The sequence below is a fragment of the Sinocyclocheilus rhinocerous genome, unplaced genomic scaffold (genome assembly GCF_001515625.1).
Source record: "Sinocyclocheilus rhinocerous isolate Xijiao unplaced genomic scaffold, SAMN03320098_v1.1 scaffold880, whole genome shotgun sequence".
In the NCBI taxonomy this organism is placed as follows: Eukaryota; Metazoa; Chordata; class Actinopteri; order Cypriniformes; family Cyprinidae; genus Sinocyclocheilus; species Sinocyclocheilus rhinocerous.
The window spans coordinates 1,341,817-1,352,445 of record NW_015666969.1 but is presented as its reverse complement, the minus strand read 5'-3'; the positions used below and the strand labels follow the sequence as shown (position 1 = coordinate 1,352,445).

Genomic DNA, 10,629 nt, shown 5'->3' with positions numbered 1-10,629 from the left:
AAGATCAGCTCTTTTGAGAGCAGAGGTTTCTCAGCCAAGATAATACATAGAACGTACCTTCATATTAGATTTTTCCTTGGAAATAAGACATTTACCCTGTGATCTTTCCTTAGCTCAATTCTCTTTCAATAACTCAAGAGGCACCTGCGAATAAAATGTTCCCCTGGCATTTTCGCCGCTTTTTGTGATTACATTAAAACCTCACACTTTTAGCCGGCTGCAATTCAATATCGAAACGACCCAGCCAAGCAATTTAAATACGCCTTTCTACAGCTGATGGGATTTGCCGCCTCTGCTCGATAAGCTCCCCCACGTCCAGTGGAGGTGTTATCTGTCGCCTCTGTGGCGCTTCGAATATTTGGACATCATCATCTATCATAGGGCAGCAGGCGGCAGGGTCAGAGTGGGGGTCTCTGGGCCCCAGCATCTCCAGCTGTATTTTAGTCAGGGCGGCTGCGAGCATCTGCTGATGTATTGCGGGCAGTGGAGGGTGAGGTTTGGAGACAGCCACAGTCACCTTGCGCTTTCTGCACCGGTGCAGGCAAGACTAATGCATGCGGCATTTAGACAATAAACATGTCTGTCAAAACGATCTCAAAGTAGGCTTTTATTAAGCAAATCAAAGAGTGAATTGCTCGTCCAAGGTTTTTCAAGCAGGCATTCGTTGGGCTTGATTCAAGTTAATGCACAATGGCAGGCGCACACTTTCTATTTAGTCTTACTGAATAGACGATAAACAGTTTATATTCCAAAATCTATTTATAGGTTGTGTTCTGTGTAAATTAAATAACATTTGGATGTAAATGGTCGGCATAAAAGTAGAACACTGTGCCGCTAAAACAGCTGCATCCTGTGGATCACCTTTATCTGATTGTCCGGGTCCGGAGTCATCAAGCACGGCATTGATATCTTCAACTGAGTTTTTCGTTGTCTCCAGATCTCTTTGCAGTTCGTATACGTTGTTAAAAACGCTGAATATCATTTTTTGCCACACAACAGGAATGCATTATAAGTCTATTATCCACCAAAATGCAGATTTGTCACGCGACATTTACGCAAATGAGATTGAGGGAGACGTTAAGTTTGTTTTGATTTATTAATTTACTTACAGTAACAATTTAAAATGTATTAACTTTTACATGTATTATTAACTACATTATATGCATATTTACTTTAGAAATAAAAATCTTTATAAATAAATATTTCGTTAAAATTCTTAAATCTCTATGGGGGGGCCAGGCTACACCAATGTTTACAGGGCCAGAGTTTTGATTTAAGAAAGCCGCATTTTATCACAATTCCTTGCACAATATAATGTTATGACTTCAAAACAAAGATGTGAGATTTGAAAACTGGTACTTTTTTAATGTTAGTGTCACATATACAGCTGCATATGTATGAGTTTACAAATGCAGCAGGTTTGTACTTGTGAAGTGAAGCACTCCGGTACGAATCCTGTGAATCTACTGTGTGACCAAATAGCTCAAACTCATTTATAAAGAAGTTAGAATAGCACGGTTGCATCAGAGAATACGTCTTTGCCGTCTTTTAAATTTGTTAACACCATCAGGTAGGTTTAGGGTTGGGTTTGTCGTTGGGGGTATGTTACTTTCCAACACGATAGAGCATTAATGTTTTGGCAACACTGACCAGACATTTGAATTCTGAACCACCGCAATACATACTAAAAACAACGTAATAAAAACGCAGAAATATGTGCCTGTACCTAATGATGTAACGTGGCCACGGTCATGTATTGATTGCATGTTTTAGTGCCACTTACTGGACATTTCACTTTGAAACTGCCTCAAAATGTACAGTAAGGTACATAATATCGTTTCGCAAAAACATCGGCACAAGCACATATTTTCAATGAGCCTGGGTTGAATTTTTTTCTTTTTTTTTTTTTTTTTTAAAGAAGACCTACTTAATTATAATGCACTTCCACTTCCAGACAAAATTATGTCCCAATCCCATTTGCCTCATCTCAATTCATAATTTCCTCTCCCACCAGGGGTAAAATTTTGGATTTTTGTCAAACATGCTACAGTTTAGATCAATTTTCAAGCTGAACTCCTGCTTACAACAAAGAAGTGACAATGCAATTGGGGGAAAAAGCACTTGTCTCAGTCTACAGTTTCCCTACTTCAACTCCAACTTTCACCTTGGTTCTCATGTCAGTTTCTCTTATTGCAACATGGGCTCAGGAGCCAGCTCATCACAGTCATCTGACTGCAGTCTTGAGGCACTGGGATGGAAGTGAGAAATTACCATGGTTTAGTACATCCAGTACACTCTTTATTACATCCAGACCACCTGCAACACCCACACTCAGTTACACCAATAGATCACAGAATGTGCTTTGAATTTAAAGAACCACATATCTTGATTTCAATTCATGCTGTTGAGTAATAGTTATGCATTTAACCAATTAACAGATCATTTAATCCAATCCAATAAAATCACAAGCAATTTATCATGCAGGACTTCACAATACTGCAATACAGGTACAAAACCAAAGACCTCCGTGAAGTTGGCCCCCCACCCAACGCAAAACGTTGCAAAAATAGTCTCAATCGTTTGTGCTCCGTTTGTGCTGGTTTGTGCTGTAAAAATTTTCGTTTGTGCTGCTTTGGTTTGTTAGATATAAAATATTTATTTAAAGGTCATTCTCAGGTCACTCAGCTCCCCCACATGCTCCAAATTCACCCCAAATAGTCTTGTTGGTTTGTGCTTGGTTTGTGCTGGTTTGTGCCGGTAAAAATTTCGTTTGTGCTACTTTGTTTTTTAAAATATTAAACATTATATTTTAGGCGATGACGTCACCAGCCCCCATACATGCTTCAAACTCACCCAAAATAGTCTCAATCGTTAGCGCTTCATTTGTGCCGTAACAATTTTTGTTTGTGCTGCTTCAGTGTTTAAAATATTAGACATTTAATTTTAGGGTCGATGACGTCACCAGCCCCCCACACGCTCCAAATTTACCCCAAATACCTGTGTTTGTTTGTGATCCGTTTGTGCTGGTTTGTGCCGTAAAAAAATTATTTGTGCTGCTTTGGTTTTTAAGATATTTAAAAAATATATTTAATGGTTTTTCTGAGGTCACTCAGCCCCCCCACATGCTCCAAATTCACCCGAAATAGTCTCGTTTGTTTGTGCTTAGTTAGTGCTGGTTTATGCAGGTACAATTTTCGTTTGTGCTGCTTCAGTTTTTAAAATATTAAACATTATATTTTAGGCGATGACGTCACCAGCCCCCCTACACGCTCCAAACTCACCCAAAATAGTCTCAATCGTTAGTGCTTCATTTGTGCTGGTTTGTGCCGTAACAATTTTCGTTTGTGCTGCTTCAGTTTTTAACATATTAAACATTATATTTTGAATGACCTTTAAATAAATATTTTATATCTAACAAACCAAAGCAGCACAAACGAAAATGTTTACAGCACAAACGGAGCACAAACGATTGAGACTATTTTGCGATGTTTTGCGTTGGGTGGGGGGCCAACTTCACGGAGGTAAACCAAAGTTGTATAAAAGCTAGAGCAGAACTGTGGCTGTTTGTATGTTTTTACTTATAATTTGGATATAAAGTTATCACAAGAGGTTTAGTGACTAGTTATTTTGTAACTTTGTACTCAATTTGCTATCAGTCTTAAAATCATCATGAAATGAATACACCCTATATAATTTGTAAATGTATGTTGATCTAATTGTGAATGTTGGTCCTATTGTGAATGATTAATTATCCTTTTTTTATTTATTGATGCATGTATTTTTACAAAGTCATTTTATATAAGAAAACTTCAAATTCATGTTGAAAAGCAGAACATTTCAGTTTTGTTTGATGTATTCATTTATTTTACCCCACATAACTATAACATTAAATATACATTGAAATACAATACATAAACATAAATACATAAATATTACAAATATTTAAGTAATACTAAAACATCTTGTAAAGCAACTTTGTACCTTATTGTGATTGAATACCAAGGACACTCTTTATTTTAAGGGTCCAGAATTATGCATTAGTTAAGTACAAATAGACTAGTTATTAATGATTGACTTGTCCACAATTATGCATTAGTTAAACACAAACACAATAGTAATTAATGATTAACTTAACATATAGTAAGGGCATATTAGCCGCTATTTACAATTTATAAAAAATTTGAAGGATCCACATCCATTAAATAAATAAGCTAGTAATTAATGATTAACTGATTGTATTGTAAACACCTTTTAGCCATTATTTACAACTTAGCAAACCATATATTATATTTTGTGTAGTAATGTACTTATATTTTAGTGATCCACCATCTATTAAGTTAACTGAGCAATATGAAGTCTTCAGAATTTACACAAATCATTTCCTTTGTTGCAGGCAAAATTTCAAAAAGTCCATAGTCAGTCAAATACGATGCAGAGTAGGGAGTCACAAGGAAGGTCACTTCATCATCTTTAACGAAAATCAGCTCAAGATATCCAACTTGCAAAGTAGAATAATCCTCTTCACATTTAAGGCAAATAAAGTTCCCTTTCCTATACGGAGTACCCTTGTACTCTACCTGCGTTGCAACAGAGTCTGGTTCATTTAGCATGCTTGTCTCAACAGTTAAAACATGTTATTTAAATTTTCAGTCAAAGAATGGTATTTAATTTAATGGTCTCTGCATGTTTCTTAATTACACAGACAAAACATGTAATTTCAGATTACACTTTAAACATTTCATTGTATTGTATGGTCAATGTACCATTTATCATGTTGCTGTGTAAACATGTTACTTCAGTTCTTCGTGTATCACCGTTATTCCCATTAATGGCAAACGTTTGGCACCCTGTGCTGCCATGCATTGCACCTTTTTTTTACGTGGTTTTTTTTTTACAGTGCAGTTATAAATTGCTAAAATAGAATGGTCGTTTTGAAGGATTACATAATGTTAAACAAGACTACACTATAAAACTTTAAAATGAGTAACATTTCTGTAATCGTTTAACCATTATTTATCATGTAATACTTATTTGTTCACCGTGGGACACAAAAGGGGTTTTCTCAGTATAGTCCTATGCTGTGACTGATAATAGAACCAGAAAATACACCAAAACGCAATATAAATTCAGAAAATACATCAAATTAATTTGTTCAATGTAATCTACATATTTAGAATCGCGATGAACAAATCCAAATTCAAGCCTTTATTCTGTGATCTTCATCTCCATTCTCAGTCAGCAGTAGGGGTTGAACGACTTCTGATTTTTTGAAGTCGACTTTTATGTGATGAAAGTCGAGTCGAAGTCGACTAGTCGCTGATGACGTCATTAATGAACAAATAAGTCTGGAGCTGTGACAAACACCTTTGGTTGGCATGTCACCACAAATACTCCATAACTTCTACAGATGAACTGTGGAGTGTGTGCTAACTTGCTGCATCGCTATGTGGTTTGGCAACAGCACAACACATGACAGAAAGGCACTACACAGGGTGATAAAGCTGGCCCGGAAAATCACAGGGACAGATCTCCCCTCACTGCAGTACATATACTATAAAAGGATCTGCAAATGGGCTTGCAACAAGCAAGAGGTACCTGAGCACTAGCAAGTGGTACCGGAGCACTGCGGCCAGAACATCCAGACTCAAGAACAGTTTATATCCCCAAGCCATTAGACTGATACATAGTCAAAACCCACTGCCATTTCCACCTGTATCATCAGGATAAAATCAGCCTTTTTAATGTCACTCTGCACTTTACCTGCTGGACCATCATACACTCATCTCATAATGCATTAGACTGATAATCATGGACAATTTAAACAGTAGACTTTACACTGACACTTTATGTCCACTTGACACTTTAACATTGTCACTTTATTGTTACTTGCACTGCATCATTTATACTGTGAAGAATTTTTATTGTCAGTTGTTTTTCTAATTTACATACAGGTTCTCTTTTTTTCATTACTTTCTTTTTATGCTATTGTTATTTATTTTTATTATACTTTACTGTATATTCTATATTTTTTATGTTATTTTTATTGTCCTATTACATTATGTTTGTTCCCCTTCTACCCTGTCATTCTCGTGAGGAGAAAACAAAATAATAATTTCCTTGTACTAGTACATATGACAATACAGCTCTTGAATCTTGTATTAGTGGCAGTTTAGCCATAGTCATTGACTTATTCTAGTCAATAAACTTGAATATCACTAAATAAGTGCAATAATAGCATTCACTTTAGAACAGGGGGTCACTGTCTTTATTACACTATTTTAGCAATTTATAACTGTAACACCAGCACTAAGTGCATTACTACACAAAAATATAATATGGTTTGCCAAGTTGTAAATAATCGCTAAAAGATGTTTATTGTACATTCAGTTAATCATTAATCATCATTACTAGATTAATTTAATTTATCGCATGAATGTGGATCCTTCAATGGTTAATATGCTCTTATTTTAAGTTAATCATTAATTACTAGTGTGTTCACGCTTAACTAATGCATAACTATAGACCCTTAAAACAAAGTATTACCACTCTTTTCACATTTACTTTTTTAAGACCAGTGACTGGTTGCATAAAAGTCTTAGACTAGTCTTACAAGTCACAAGTCATTTTTTTCTGGTCATAACTTTTTATGACTGGTCATAACTTTTCAAGTTGGTTACAGAAAATCGAGGACTGGTCTAACTTGAAACCGAAAAATAAGACTCATTACCCCTTGGATAACTGTTAGTTGTTCAGTTGTTATGGCCAAGTTTTTGCAACTTGCCCGGTTTCTAAGTTGGACATTGCATTATTTAGTCACTGTGTACAGGCTAACATGCATGGAATGCAATTAAAGAGTGTATTTTTTATAGCTTAACTGCAAAGTCATTATTTTACTTACAGCTGAACAATTATATAACCTCCTCATCTCTCAGAATATGCCCTGCACACTTGACCTTGAACAGTCCATCAGAGACATTGTTCATTCAGTAAGAATTCCTATGAGTCTACAGCTTTCTCCCTAATTAGCATAAGTCTTTTTTCAGCAAATACGACAGCAGCAGGAAAGACAGGAGATATTCACCTGCCTGCGTTTGGCACCTTCACAGCACGTTGACAATGTGCTCCGACAGATGGTACCATTAACAAAGCTCTTCATACTGTGATGCCCATATTCCTTTTTATTATCTCCTGCCTGACTGGATCCCATCCCAGCTCACTCTTCTGCCTCCAAACCTACTAAGTATCTGACCTGGGGTCTACTTTAGACGTGTAAAGATCTATTCAAAACCTCTCGACAAGCCCTACAGGTCCTACATCTCTTTTTAAATTCAAAGATATAATGAAAAAGCTGGAAAGTTCCTCTTTGGCTGTTTAAACCCCTGGAGATTGGGGGCGAGGACTTCTGTGGGCATTATACGAACAGGAAGCGAGTAACAGTGGGAGTTCACTCCTCGTCAATAGGTGCTTTCCTCTGCGATTTGGATGGCAGCCAGCCTCCCTTGGTTTGGCCAACAGTACGCAAGTATGAAAAGTCAAAAGGTTTTTTTGAGTAATCACAGTTTCCTTGCTGACACTTTATGAATAATGATTTATGATGGAGGTGGTTGAGTCTTGAATGCCCTTTCTTAATTTGTGAAATACACTACACAAACTGGCCCCAAGAGAGGACGATAGCTTATAGAAGTAAATAGCTTATAGAAGTAAAGCGCTTAAAGCCTCGATCCCTGGCAGAACCCATGTTTGACACGTTTAGCATGAGAAATGCACGGGAATGCTAATAAGGTTGAAAGTAATGCCTCTTTCCTCTCTTATTTTTCTTGCAGCAGCTGGTGGCTAACCAGTTTAATCAGTGATAATTATATTTAGCTCACAAGCTCTGGAGCAGTTTTGCACTATTTACCCAAGGAATGATAATAGGACCCAAAAATGTTCCTTTGCTTCAGCAAGCTTGTCTTTTGTTTTTCTTTGCCCACGAGGCAAAGTGGTGGAAATGGAGTAAGACAGGCCTACAGACGCGACTCTAAGGGGGAGGGGTGGGCGGTGTAATTGTAATTATCCATTCAGCACCTCATATGATTCTAACGATTCCATGAAACAGAATGCTAGCGTACGTGCTCGCGCAAACGTTTTGTAATAAGTCTTCCGAATCTTCTGGTGACACCTCATAATTAGCCCTCTTAAACTGAGCCATTCGCCATCCAGCGAGGCACCCACGCAGGGTCCCTCCGGAGCCGAAAGCTGCTTTGGGCACTTTCATTACGCGCTTCACTTCCGCGTGTACACTTCTCCCTCTCTCTCTTTGTTCAGGGAACAAGATCAGAGGTCTGCTTGAGGTGTTCCTTTTTTTTTTTTTACTTTCCTTTATCTCATTCATCTTAAAATGCAAATGTGGCGCTAAAACCCACAAATTCTTTACTTAATAAACTTATCAGTAATGCTTCATCATCTTTGTCTTGGATGTTTCTCCTTAAATTCGTTAAGAGAAAGAAATGGAAATATGATAATTGTCAACGTACAATAACACTGTCTACACTGGACAAGAGCTGCGCGATGCAACAAAATCAAAGACAACCAATTATAATTAGTAGGAATATTTGCATGCACTAATTTTCATCAATCCATATCAATCCAATTTCAGATTCCACAAGTTCTGTTTACGACACTAAATATTGTTATCCCATTTACATTTTATTTTACATGTGCATTAAATGTTTCTGAACAAAAATTCAGCGCATACTCAGTACCTGGACGCTTATTAATTCAGCGCATACTCAGTACCTGGACGCTACGTTGAGAGCCAGAGGATTTTGAAGAGTCCCCATTGCAATTTCTGTGCAATAGGCTCAGAATCCCTAGCGACTCCACTTATAATGAGAGAAACAAAGCTTTCCAAAGCTTTAAATCAATTGAAGCAATTGCTTTGCAAAATTATGCCACATGTTGGTGACTCCTGCTGGTCAAAATAGTATAAATGCAGCGAAAGCTCAGGCCAAACATGCATAAAAACAGCTTTTACAAACCCATTGGAAATGTTTTATTGAAAGTATATTTCATCAGATGTAATTAGCAAATCATTTAATACCAGTAAATATTAAGTGTTGGTATAATATGTTATTTTATCAATTGTCAGGCTTGTTTTGATTGTTTTATGGATTACTCAGCTAAACATGCCAATAAAATACTATCAACTACTATTATTCCTTTTAATTAAACCAATGTCTCATTTAAATGTCTATAAATTTATTGAACTTATCCGAGATCAGGTAAAAACTATAGACACTTGTTCAATGGTTCGCTGCTTAGGGTGATCTCAGTGAATCTGCATTATTCACTCGTTCACAGAGATTGTGCCCTAGTGGTGAACCATTGAAATTTTGAATCAATTCAAAATAGTTATGACGTAACGAAACCTCGTTTACTGAAATCACGTGACTTTGGCAGTTTGATATGCGCTCTGAACCAAAGATTCGAAACAAAAGATTTGTAAAGGTTTTGAAGCTTCATGAAGCAGTGTTTTTCGAAAGCAGCCATTGCTAACATACAACATTAGTATCTGTTTTAGTAAATGGTATTTTTCGCCATTTACAAATCTGACTACTGCTCTTCCATGGCCTCATGGGATGGTAAAGTGTCACTGGATGCAATTTGTATTTTTTTCTGTTTTAGGAATACTGCATTTTTCAGACATTCTACTGCTTTGACATACTACTTTTCACATATACTGAACTATATAGTAGAGAAGTAGACATATTTGGTTACAGGGACTATTGAGATCTCTTCTGTAAATTTAGAATTTACATTATGTGAGATTACTAGAGTCTTTTTTCTTTGAAGAAAATCCTGAAGCAGGAGAGTTAAACAAAAGTCGGCATTTGTTCCCCTTTTGATCTCATAGCTGTCTAGGAGAATGCATTGAGATATTCAGGAGATCTTGTTGGTGATTTTCCTTTCCTATGGGTTTTGCGAGTGCATGTGATAAAGCTCGTCTAGTTGGGAATTTGCAGAGCCTGATATAAAACAGATAAAATTAGTTACGGATGACATAAATCTCCCGTTAAATCCAGAGAGGGACTGGATGCAGTTTCTGGCTTTGAGTCATGCGGTGGTTATGAGTGCACATTAATTCTAATGGAATAAAGTTCCAAACTAGGTCTATCTCTGAAGCCACACTCATGGCGATTGTGATTCAGGAGGTCCCCAATCATATTTAATGCATGATGAATCATTTAACTATCAATTGAGTCATTCAGTGGCAATTCCCAGCCGGTTCTCACTTAGCATATTCACCTGGAAGTGCCTTATTCATCAGCAATATGGCCGCTCTTGTTATTGGAAAGATCAAAGCTTTCCTCCTCGAGTTTGAAGGGTTTCACTTACATGGAAAACCAAGAAGCAACTTCCAGCTGAAGAGTGACTCACTGATTCTATCCCTTCAGAAGAGCGGTGTACTGAAATAGCCCCATGCTAACTGCTAACTGAAACTCACCGCTTCAAGGATTTCATTAAGATGTCTACTTTGAATTGCAGACAGACTTTTTCCACCTCACTTTCCACAAAAACAATGCATTTTCTCTCAGTTATGGTCTCATTAGATGCTCAGTCTTACCTCAAACAAACATTGTCTTTTCT

General features: G+C 37.0%; 1 long non-coding RNA gene across 1 annotated transcript; it reads right to left on the bottom strand.

The window, feature by feature from the left end:
* Nucleotides 1-697: 697 nt before the first annotated feature.
* On the bottom strand, nucleotides 698-5,608 carry LOC107733315 (uncharacterized). The gene is made up of 3 exons (XR_001638965.1): nucleotides 5,596-5,608; nucleotides 3,683-3,685; nucleotides 698-773 (listed from the first exon to the last, which is right to left on the bottom strand). It is a non-coding gene; the product is annotated as an uncharacterized LOC107733315 (long non-coding RNA).
* Nucleotides 5,609-10,629: the final 5,021 nt, after the last annotated feature.